This window comes from Nicotiana attenuata, chromosome 2, assembly GCF_001879085.1.
Source record: "Nicotiana attenuata strain UT chromosome 2, NIATTr2, whole genome shotgun sequence".
Taxonomy (NCBI): domain Eukaryota; kingdom Viridiplantae; phylum Streptophyta; class Magnoliopsida; order Solanales; family Solanaceae; genus Nicotiana; species Nicotiana attenuata.
The window spans coordinates 84,777,914-84,790,595 of NC_031990.1; the positions used below are offsets into that span (position 1 = coordinate 84,777,914).

At 33.5% G+C, this 12,682-nt stretch overlaps 1 long non-coding RNA gene across 1 annotated transcript; it reads right to left on the bottom strand.

The window, feature by feature from the left end:
* On the bottom strand, positions 7,331-10,268 carry LOC109214244. Its single transcript, XR_002066137.1, has 3 exons — positions 10,144-10,268; positions 8,229-8,331; positions 7,331-7,620 (listed from the first exon to the last, which is right to left on the bottom strand). It is a non-coding gene; the product is annotated as an uncharacterized LOC109214244 (long non-coding RNA).

Sequence of the window (12,682 nt, forward strand, 5' to 3'; positions counted from 1 at the left end):
TATATATATATATATTATGGATCGGGTTGCGCGCCGCAGCAATATTATATGCATATGTTATGGATCGGGCTGTACCCTGCAGCGATATGACGCTTGGGCTGTAGGCGCCCCTCCGGAGTCTGCACACCCCCAGTGAGCGTAGTCGACTATAAACACATGGATCGGGCTGCGCGCCGCAGCGGCTATTATGATTTCTATTGTTATGACTTAATACTGAGCCGAGTGCTGATAGTGAATATTGTGTGACTAGAGTTGAGTCACGAGTGACTGAGAGGCTGCCCGAGGGGCTATATTTTGAGTGATTTCTTGCCCAAGGGGGGGACCTGTTATAATGTTTCTACTGTTTTCACTCTTCTTACAAATAAGCCTTTGTTGGTTACACACACACACACACACACACACACACATATATATATATATATATATATATATATATATATATATATATATATATATATATATATATATATATAGTAACTGATTTCAAAGCTTTAAACTGAAAATGATGAACTTATGTCAAAACTGATTTTAAAGTTATATGTTTTGAACTGCTCGTCACTGCTTTCTGAACAGCTCCATTTACTCCCAATCAGATGAATTACCAATAGAAGTATGATGCTTATATTTCCTTCTACTTCTTAATAATTGTATATGGATTTAACTGCAGGTTTTGTGGTAGTTACCTTCTCAATATTGCACTTTCACTTGAATATGGCATGGGAAGCTTGTTCTTTTGACCCATATCCATATGAACAACCTGCACAAATCTTCTCCACTCCTACTTTTATCCTTTTGTCTATTTTCTACTTGTAAATTTTGCTACAAAATGGACCAAGCTGAATAGCAGCCTTTCCTATTTGTACGCTATCACGGAAAATCTCTTCAAAATCTGGGTTACCACCTCAGAATCAAACCTGTCATAAAAAATCGCAAATGACCAAATCTCTCTATCCCGCGCAGGTTTCTAGAGGGATTCAAGGTCCCCCGGTCAAGGCTAATGTGTGTAAGACTTGATTTGAGGTCAATAAAAGGAGTTATGTTTTGGCTAATAAACAATAAAAATAAACAATGGCTAAAAGAAATTTTTGAGAGAAAGAGTGATAGCTATGAGAGTAATAGAGCAGCAGCAAGCTATGAGAGTAATAGAGCAGCAGCAGTGAGAACAACAACTAGTAGCAAAAAACAGTGAAGGCAAAACCATATGGGAGTATGAAAAAGTAAGCAATCATAATCTATATTATTTTAAAAGCACGAATATAATGTTGGTTGACCAAAATAGCCTTAAGATTCATAAAACTATAGTTTTATTTTAGTAAAATACAATATAAATAGAGTTCTAATTAAGTACTATCTCCGGATTTTGGTGTCTAAAGCTCGGTCACCTAAAGCTTGGTGTCTAAAGCTCGGTCACTAATTATCTACTAGGTTTAGAAAAGCATAATTAATAAAGTACATTATACCTATTCATGATTACATAGACAAATTAAAAACCTATTATGTTAAAATAGCATATTTAATTATCTATTAAAAAAATTCAGCAATATGGAAAAGATAAACCTCCTTATGATAAGATTGCTTCACGACCCTCACCTATTTGCTCATGAATTTTGATTGCCTTACTGAATTTTATCTATTTGCTGGGTGAATCCTATTCGAGAAGTCCAGTTGGTAATTATATGACTGTAAGTATGAGGTTTATGCCACTCTCAATTAAGTTAAGAAAGTTTGTTCACATAAATTTCTTAAATTGTTATTATGTATGACATTATGGCTACAATAGTTAGACTATAGCATATTATAGAACCCACATAATAATTTTTCAATAAAGAAGAGTTTCAGAGATTATAGAGGGTAGCTAATTGCTATATATAGTCAAGACTAATATTTATAAATCATTATTTTTTAATGAAAATAAAGCTATATAACTTATTAGTATAAAAAGCAAAGGTGTTTTAAGTATTCAGCCATTAGCAAGCAACTCATTATATTTTCATGCAACTTTTTAAAAAAGGAAGTTATACCAGTAAATCTCAAAGGTAAGCTTTAATAAATTTACTTGGTGTTGACTTTTGTTGTATCATTTGGATTTTGAAATAGAAATGTTATTGACTGTTTGTGCTATTATCCGAGCTTCAGTAATGACTTTTGTTCATACTACATCAACTTAGATTGGACGTGAAGCTGAAAAAATATTGTTGTTTTTTTTACTTAGTTATTTAGCAACAATTTATATTTAATAACTTTGGATTAGTAAAAATTGTGAAAACAATGGATCTGAATCAAATTTCAATATGAATTGGTTAAAGAACTATCTCTTTTCATATGTCTTTCCAGAAAATCTTTTTATTTTCCATTTAAAATACCAGATTTATCTCTATGCAGATCATTCTGGGAAAATTAAGAAACAATAGGAGAAAAAAAACCTAGCCGAGCTACAGATTTATTCATTACAGGGTGTAAATTTCTCTACTTTTTAAGTATAATTGTTTTTTTAATAAATATATCATAATTTGGCATATGGTTACTTTTTCAACAAAATTCAAACCAAATTGAAATGATTTGCAAAATTAAGAGTCGAAATGGAAAAATTGTGAGCAATAGGACATTTGGACTTGCGCTTAATTTGTAACTACGAACTAATTAAAGATTGTGAACAACGTGAGCTTTTGCATGCTATGCTCGATATAAAATTGTATATCATTTTAAAAGTTCAAATATATATGACCTAACATCGTTACTATTTACATTAATGTACTTGAGTAATAATTTAAGGGAGAAAAAATCGCGAAAGAGTTAGGGGGAGTCTGAACTAATTAGCATAGGAAGCGTAGTAAATTTTGGAGTGGAGTCCATTGAAATTGGGAATTTTAGTACTGAATTATAAAATAATTACTCTTACACATATTTAAAAGAGTTTATAATAACACCAAGCCTTAGTATGGTGAATAAATTAGCTAGTGTGATATAAAATCCAGCATATCAAGTAAGTCAATGAGTCTATAACACAAACTTTTAAGAAATAAAATCGGCTTCTACTAAAAAAAAATGGTAATCTTAGGACAAATTTATAGTTGGAACTTTCATGTAATTACAATGCGGCTTCAATTGAATTGCAAAAATTAATGTCATTACTTAATTGTACATATTAGAATAATTAGAATTTTGTTTTCTGTACATATTAGAATAATTAGAATTTTGTTTTCAAAAGAGAACAATTGTATACAAAGAAGCAATGTAGATAGAATGCAAGGCTAGCAATTAATATTTTTTTTTATATATATTTATTGATATATTCAGAGATTTTTATTCACGTTCCTATAGTAAAAAGCCACAACAAAAGCAAAGTTTCACAATAAATTTTTTATTGATATTCGTTCAATTTAAGCTTTTAGTAACAATTTTTAGCATCTGTATATTTGTAAGTGACAATAAATAAAGATATATGGTCACTTTATTTCTAATGTTGGATACAATCTTATACTATAGTGTTAATTTTGTATCTCATACAACAAATGTTACATAATTACAAATAATATTATCTAACATTCTTTGTAATGTAAAATTGACAGAATTTAATGTGCAACGCGCGTTTATAGATACTAGTTTATTAAAAAGAATATATGAGTGCATCTTTTTTAGAATTCTAGTGTACAATTTAGTGCAGTCAGGGGAGAATGAACGTGTGAGAGAGAGATCCCAATGAAAATTGAGATATGAGGAATTTTTTGATGTACTATCTTGTTTCAAATTGCCAAAACTTTACTGTAATATACAATGTTTTACAACTTTCCATGAGCTTCTCATATTCAACTCCATCAATTTCAGCAAACACCAAACAATCAACAAACACCACAGGTAAATTATTCAGGTCTTAAATCAGCAAGCTTCTTGCTTTCCACTCATGAGAAACTTTATGTTCTTACATTTCCTGTTTTCATAAATCATCAACCTTTTAAGACAAAAAAGGAGGCAAGTCTTTTTTCTGATTCTGCTAGAAACATTACAAAATTTTTAAGTTATATTTCTATGCACTTTTTCCTTTTTATAGATTATTCCTTTTGTTTCCATGTCTTGCAAGTTTCGATGAAACCAGATGTAGTAATAAAATAGCGCACTAAAGGATAAAGATGAGTAGTACAGTGAAAAAGTGAAGTATTTTCAACACCACTAGGTATCCTTGATGTTTGCGGTACTCGTTGATGACAACTGTTGGCATCAGGGACCTGATAAATATTAGCACATTATACTTTTATATGATTAAATTTTCATTATGAATGTCTAAACTTATAAAATCGAGTTACCTGTTCACTTGAGGTGCCATTGATATTTTGAGGCATAGATTTATTAGAAGCATATTTGCGCATGAATTGTCTCACTTGGATTAATTCTGATTCCATCTTCTCTTGATTCTTTTTCATCATATTCACTTCTTCATTGTGTTTATACTTTAACTCGGTTATCTCTTGTTCTAACCTTTGTACATCCTCATTAGACGAATCCTCCGCAACAATATTTCCTAAGGAAGATCTATTACCCCCAGAACAGAAGGAGTTGGACCAAGTCCTAAGCCACGAACATACTCACTTTTGTCATTTCCGAATACCTGGGAATACACATCGCCTTCACAAGCAACACTGCAAGGAGGTTGGTCAGTAGAGCTCTCACTATTGCTCATCCTTGCATTTATCATTTACTGATCATAAAATACACAATAAATCCAATTTGGAATTCATTTTTCCACTTTTAAGTTTTTTTCCTAACTATTTCACAATTTAGAAATTAAATGAAAAAAAATATGATTGCCTTGGCAGAATCATCATTCAGTGGTCTACCATCCTTACGTTTTTTATGAGTTAACAAGAAAATTTGTGCTCGTGTAGGCTCTATCCCATTTACAGCCTAATACAATAAAATTGATGTCAGATATGCGTGAAAAAAAGAATTTTAAAATATTATAGTTAATAAAATTTACATGCTTACCTGCTCATCCATCAAGGTAGCAAGACTTTTGGACCCTCCCGTGTGAGGCATCTTTTGATTGGCCCTATTGTTTCTATTGCTTGGGTACGCCTCTGTCATTAAAATATTAAAACGATATCTTATCAATTATAAATAAAAAATTGAGCATAACTAAAATCGAAACACTGAAAATAATCACTTAGGGGTATTTTAGAGATTTGCTGATACCTTAGCTTTATCCGAAAGTCAATAAGAGACAAGACCACTCCATTGATCCCTCGGAATGCGACTTGGTCTATTTTTCAGCAAAGCGTTTTTAGTCTTATATTTTCACATATACTCACCTTTTAATTCGCAATAGTGATCTTACCATTTCTTTCCTAGTGACTTTAAGACATAAGCTTCTCCCCGTCTTGGGATAGAGAACTTCTTTTGAAAACTAAAACCAACATTTAGAAGAAAACATCATTTATAAAAGATTGAGCTTGTTCCATACCCTCACAAAATCCACCAATTTCTTCTTTTCCTCCTTATAAAAATTTCTCCAATCATCTGCATGTAGAGGTGTTAGTTCTGGAAAGCTAACACCCTACTCCATACCCTCAGAAAGTCCACCAATTTCTTCTTTTCCTCCTTGTTAAAATTTCTCCAATCATCTGCATATAGCTTGGTTACGATTGTTAAACGGCACATCAACTATCTTCCCCGGAAGAAGTTTTCAAATACCTTTTAGTAAAATAGGACCAGGAACCTTTTTTTGGCTCTGAATTACCTAGAATGGAAGACTCAAAGGTTATTAAATGACAAAAACTTATATGGTTAAGCACCTGAGAGATGCTCTAAAATCTGTTACATATGATAAAACAATAGAAAGAAAAACTGGTATATGTTTCAACACTAAATATATGCCAACAGGTAAGTGTTTCTAAAAATGTGGAGATGTTGAAGATTCTTACATCGATGCATCATCAATGCCAACAGTTAATTTTTTGACATCAATGCATCAATTAAGATATTTTATAGTATATCTTGGTTTAGTTCTGATTAGTAGCAAAAGATCAAACAGAAGTACAAATGAAGCAAATCTTAGATTTAAGAATCTTACAAACAAATGAACAAAACTATAAAATGCAAGATATCGAATTAAGTGTATTAGTCCACAATCCTTGCTAAGATTTCTAGCTGTAAGGGTGCTATACATTAGTGCCTACTGAACTTATATTTCATGCTTGACAGTGATCAAGCTTGCATAATTATTGAAGATGTACTTATTGAGAAAAAGGAAAAACCAAGTGTAACATCCAGCTTTATCCAACTTGGATCTGTGTGGTGCTAACTTAGAGGAAATTAAAAGCTGCAGCTAACTTAATTTTAACAACCTTTACGCGTTAAGAACTTCTTTCATACTGAAGATAGTTTCAATTTGATGAGCTCCGACTTGAATAGAACATACTAAATGGAGAGAAATTCGTATAGCTCACTTCAACTAATTGTATTTTGCAGCGTAGTAAATTAATAATAACAGGGAAAATCGTTAAGTTATCCAAATTATTGCTCTACGTGTGAGATCGTGTTTACACTGAAAGTAACAAATAATGACAAACTTAAGATATCTCATCTTTGTCATTAGATTACTACTACTAGTTTATTTAGCAATGAGAAGAGCTGCAACTAGTAACTCAGGAACCACATTGTTACCTACGGCATATGGATCAGATTTGCAACTATAATGTCGTACATAAACTTGCTGGATAAAGGCAGTTAGAACTGCAGCCGTAATAGAAGTTTCAGATACTCTGACATCAGTGATAGGGTGATAGTTTATATGAGTCCACCAAACTATAGAAGGTCCAGGTCCTCTATGATTTTCTACTGAGAACGGTAATGAAACAGTAAGTAAATAAGGCAAGGAGTTTTATGTGAAAAAATCCCTGCTCAAGGGCATAAAAAAATCACGACCTACACTGGTAGGATTTCAACTTCACTATGAGCAACTTTTAGATTACAACTCATGCAATCTAGGAATTAAACTCTTAATCTCTCATTAACTTGTAATACACCTATTACAAGCCACTTTACAATACACCTATTACAAAGACTTCAACTCATGACTAACTCTAGTCACGACACAAACATTAAGGGTTTATAGTTTTACAAGGGAGTTCCTAAGCATCGCTTCTAGCTAAGCAAATTAGTAATTACAATGAAGAACAATTACAAAGTTACAACTCGACTAAGGACAATAAGATACTAGATTTAGGAACTGGTCTGTAGTAGTGTTAAACTTTGTTCTTGATACACTTGAGAATTGAATGCTCGGATATCAGATGGCTTGAATGCTTGAAGTGAATTCTCAAGTGTTCAAGTGATGTTCTGTTGTAATATTCTTGTTAATACAACTTGGATGATATCACTTGAATGATGTAATCACTTGGTTGGTCAAAGGACAAGTGACTGCAGAATTGCGCTGCACTGTTTCTATGTACAGTGCAGGCATTCACTTTTCAGCTGTACACAGTTGACTTTGTACTGCTGTCAGGGAAACACAAGGGATCAGGTCCCTGTGTTGGTTCTCTATCTTCTGAAGTTGTAGCAGTTCATATCAGCTGGAGTCCGTTGATTAGCAATGTGTACCAAGTGTGTCAGGTTCCCTATTTGGTTCTTTGATAGTAAGTTTGTTAGATCATCAAAACAATAAAGCTAAGACATTGGAAACCCATCATAGGGGATATGCAATTTACCACCAGAAGTGAGGAAATAAGATTTTCTTGTATGCAACATTGATATAGAAAGTACAAATTATGAACTCATCATATATTTTGCATGTGTAAAACAGCTTCAATCACAATACAATTCTAAGAACCCCAATTTGGAATGTGAAACAACTTCAATCACATTACCTCAACACAGCCACAACATTTAAAAATATCAAACATAAATCTATTAAAACTATCATTTTAACAATTAAAACTATCAAACAGTTAAACGATCTCTAGTTTCTTCAGTGGTTTTCATATATTTGATCATAAACTTTTTTAAGAATAGAATTATTAAACTTCTAAATTATAGTTCTTCTATGGGTTTCACATACTGCACCAGCATTTTGGAGCTTGCCTAAGCATAGGAAAGATTATTGCTGAGAAGGCTAAAAGAGTCTATACAACTAGAGATCAAAGAGATTCTACCTACTTGTGATTAGAATGCTGCAAAACCTAGGAGAAACATGAAAGATTGAGTGGGAAATGTTAAGTTAATGGGAATACTCTTACATTTGTTTCTGCTCGTTTTGAAGATAAGACTTTTCACAATATTCTACGGTAGAATAGAGTTGCGGCCAGCAGAACTCAAGACTTTTGAGAAGTTCTTGAGTTCCTGAAACAAGCAACACATTAAGTTAGACCAGAGTTCTTGCAAACATTGACAAATGGTTAAGATGGAAACAAGCCGCAAGCGGATATGAAACATAACTTAGGAACTTTTAATAGAATCTAAGATATCTTTCCTGTCCTCCAAACCAAATAAGAGTGCTTATAGTACATTCTATACATTTATATATCAATATCAATCAATATCCTATCAAAACAATATTAATATCAGTCAACCAAACACTCTTCAATCCTAACAAGAAAGTTGCGATTGGCTATATAATCTTCTGAAATCATTCTGCTCTATACAGGCCCGAAACTACTACTTTTTATATGTTATACATTTGAGAAAAGCTGAAGCAGTGTTATTGTATACAGTAATCACTAGCTGCACTTTTAAAGTGACAAACATTTTGCATGTACTATTCATAAGCTGGCATTAGCATGTTAACATAAATAGCCACTCAGCAATTCCAACTTCAACCCTCCAAAGGCCTACTTGATGCACATATCTGACACACTCTAATTTAAACATTTTCAACTCTCTTATCTCTAGAGCCTATTCTGATTCCTTTCCTTCCTTGCTTCAAGGCGGTTATATAATAATAACAAAAGGAGACAGATTATAAACAAAATGATACAATATGCCAACAGTATTCCACCTCCACATATCAATCAAATATTACATCTCATTCTCAAGCTTGTTGGGTCGGTTAAATGTTAGAAGTCCTACAACGGTTGTGTGGAGGATGATTGGTCTCCTTATAAGGTTTAGGCTCAACTCATGAGCTATTTTTTAATTAAGTTAGGCCAAATGTACATCGACGGCACTTAAAAAATTTATGAACAATCACAAGAATAAAAGTACCCTTACAAAGCATACAGGTCAAAATCAAATGACCAAAAATGATAATGGATAATACCTTGTTACTTGTTATATAAAATTAACAAGGACAACATCAACATTCAACATCATTAATTTTGAAAAGTTTTAGGAATCAATTAATATATAGGTTCTTTCGCTCTTCACTGTTTACTTCTGAAATGAGTTTGGAATATAAAGAAAAAATAAATACAAATAATTGGCAACTTTCCTTCTACATGAAAATTAACACTACAAGAAAAATATCAAATTGTTTATGAGAATGTGCATGTATCTATGTACCCAGAAATAGCAACTTACAATTTAACCAAAAAAGAAGATGCATCTGAAGGAGCACAAAGAAAACAAGAGAAATAACTAGAAACGATGATTACAATAATCAAGCACTAAAAAATTGCTTAATCCAATAATCCTCCCCTCTAATTCAACTCAATTCACATCAAATCACCAAAATCAAGAGCGTGAAAAACAAACAAAAAAATTATTTTACTCATTAGTGTCATAATTAAACCATGCATATAGAAACAGAGAGCAGAGGGAAACAACAAAAAGGATAAAAAAAAGGTTCTCAATTATCTCAACTGCACAAATTCTATAGAAAAATCAAGAAATCCAATTATCAAAATAACAAAAGATGAATATTGGATCAAACACAACCCAAACTCACCTTTCACTTCTTTTCTCGATCAAATCAAATTGGAAAAGAAAAAAAAAAGAAACCAAATGAATCAAAGACTAAAGAATGAATCACAAAGCTATTCTAGAATTGTGAAAAATTATACAAAACCTACGCCTACCAACCGATATATCTATGAACGCAAAAAAAAAAAAAAAAAAAAAAAAAAAAAAAAAAAAAAAAAAAAAAAAGAGCAACAACTGTGTAAAAAATCGAGCAGCACCAATAAATCAAACTTGCTAGGTAAGAAGAGAAGTTACCTGGGGAAGAAGATTATCTCTGCCGTAAATTTATTGTGTCTGCGTGATTTTGTTATATTGTGTCCGCTTGATTTTGTTTCTAGCCGTCTTCCCTTTCCCGTTCGATGAAGGGAATAGGTTTTGTTAGGTCTGAATCTTAATCATTACATTAGGTGCATTTATTTTAAAGTCTAAATCTTAGTTATTCAGATTTTAATCATTAAGTGTGTTTGTTTTTTTTACTTCACAACCACTTAATAGGTCTGAATAGGTCTGTATGATTAAGATTTATAAACAGAGACTTAATTTCATTAAGATGCTATCACATATTCGTTATTAACTGCGCCACCGCCTACCATTATCAACTACCATGCCACCACCATACTCAACCACCACCCCCAGCCCCACCGCCACCACCACCCCCACCACCACCACGCCACCATCATCCTCAATCATAGCCGCCACCATTATCGACCATCACCACCTACTATCCTCACCACTCCGACCATCATCATTCTCACCCACAATCAACACTCATCCACCTCAACTACCACAACTGACCACCCATCACCATCAACAACCATAACCGACACTGCCCATCATTATAACCTACCACCACCCACCCACCACCTACCTTAGTCACAACTACTACCACCACCCGCCATTATTAACTATAACCACCCACCACCACCATCCTCAATCATAATTGCCACCACTATCAATCACTACTAGCTACTAGCATGAACCACCATCATCAACCAAAACTACCACCAACCACCGCCTCTAGTCGCCATTCACCCATTAGCCATCACCACCAGCAACTAACGTATTTTAAATAACTATATATTTTATTGAAAGAATATTAGATTAGTTAGTATTTCATTTGAATTTTATGTTTATTAATTTTCAAATAAAGATAAATTTTATACATTTAGATGTTAAAAATCAAACAGTGTTAATTATTTCTATTCAGATCTTAATACACATCTTAATATATTCAGATGTGTATTCAGATTCAGATGTCTTAATCTTAATATACATCTTAATATTCAGATGTGTATTCAGATTCAGACTTTCAGCGCTTTACTGTTGTTGTGATTTACACTTGTTTAAATCGAAAGGACTAACCGTTTTGTGCAGGATGTCTCCGTATTAGTTGACTAAGTCTAAACTATCCTATCCATAAAACAGATACTTGTTAGAGTAGTTGAACTGTGAATCAAGTTAGAAATCATGTTTAGGCTATGTGCTTATTCGATTGAGATCTAATGAGGTTATCTCTGTTGTTTTTAGTTATCTGCTTTAATTGTAATTATATACTCAGTCATGATTCTTAATTTGCATATCATATCTCAGTCTCTGCTATTATTATTTGGACAGGGTGGTACGAGATTTGTGAGCCCTTGAGACTAGAGAGATTGATGACTGAGGTGGGCCTGAGAGGCGAGGTGTGAGCGTTATTGTGGATGGGGCTACAAGCCACAACAGATCTTATTGGCTTATTTATTATCGTGGATCGAGTTGCACGCCGCAGCTGGCCTTATAGGCTTTATATTAGCACTTGGGCAGGATCTGCCCCTTCAGAATCTGACATTCCAGTAATGAGCGCAGACAATGATATATATACACGTGCGTTGGTGAGGGACATTGATGCCAGGCACCCGTATAATGCTGAGTGATTATGTGTATTGTTTGTGCAGGGACTTGGCCAAAAAATTGAGTATTCTGAGAGTGCGAGTACTTGAGAACACCACCGTGAAATCATACATGTGACATGCGTATTGACATGTAGGCATAGAGATGTACCATTCCTCATGCTAGTTGTACTTGATATATTCTTGTGAGTGTTGGACTTTAATTATTGAACTTGAAAGCATGTCTAAATTTCCTGTAACCTAAACGAGCTGATTTTGAAAATTAATCTGAGTTGTTTATTGTTACTGCCATTATTATACATGTGTTGTCATTTTACTAGATTCATATTGTCTTCTTCTGAGCTCGTCATTGCTTTCAGCCCAAAGTTCGTTATGTTACTTATTGAGTACATGGGGTCGGTTGTACTCATACTATGCTCTAAACTTCGTGTGCAGATCTAGGTAAATCGGGACGTGGTGTCTGCTACATCTGTGCTAGTACCTGCTTGGAGACTTCGAGGTAGCTGCTATGACATCCATAGACATTGACTCTCTTTCCGGTTATTTTCTTCAGTATTGTTCTGTCACTCAGACAGTTGTACTAGAGTTTCAGTTTATGTTGATACTTAGTGGTGCTCATGTACTCGTTGACACCAGGTTTTGGGATGGTTGTAGTGGTGTTCCAGTTTCTTTTATCAGAAATTTATGTTATTTCCTCTCTTCAGTTTATTACTGTCACGACCCTAAACCCAGACTCGGTCGTGATGGTATCTCTCGTGAAGACAAGGCCAGCCGACACAAACCCCAAGTTTAGTTAACAGATATAAAGATTCATAATCAAGTCATTAATAATGATAAATCCCAAAATAAAGTGAAATATATCAACTGCAGAAAACAAAACACAGCCCGACATCGGGGTATCACAA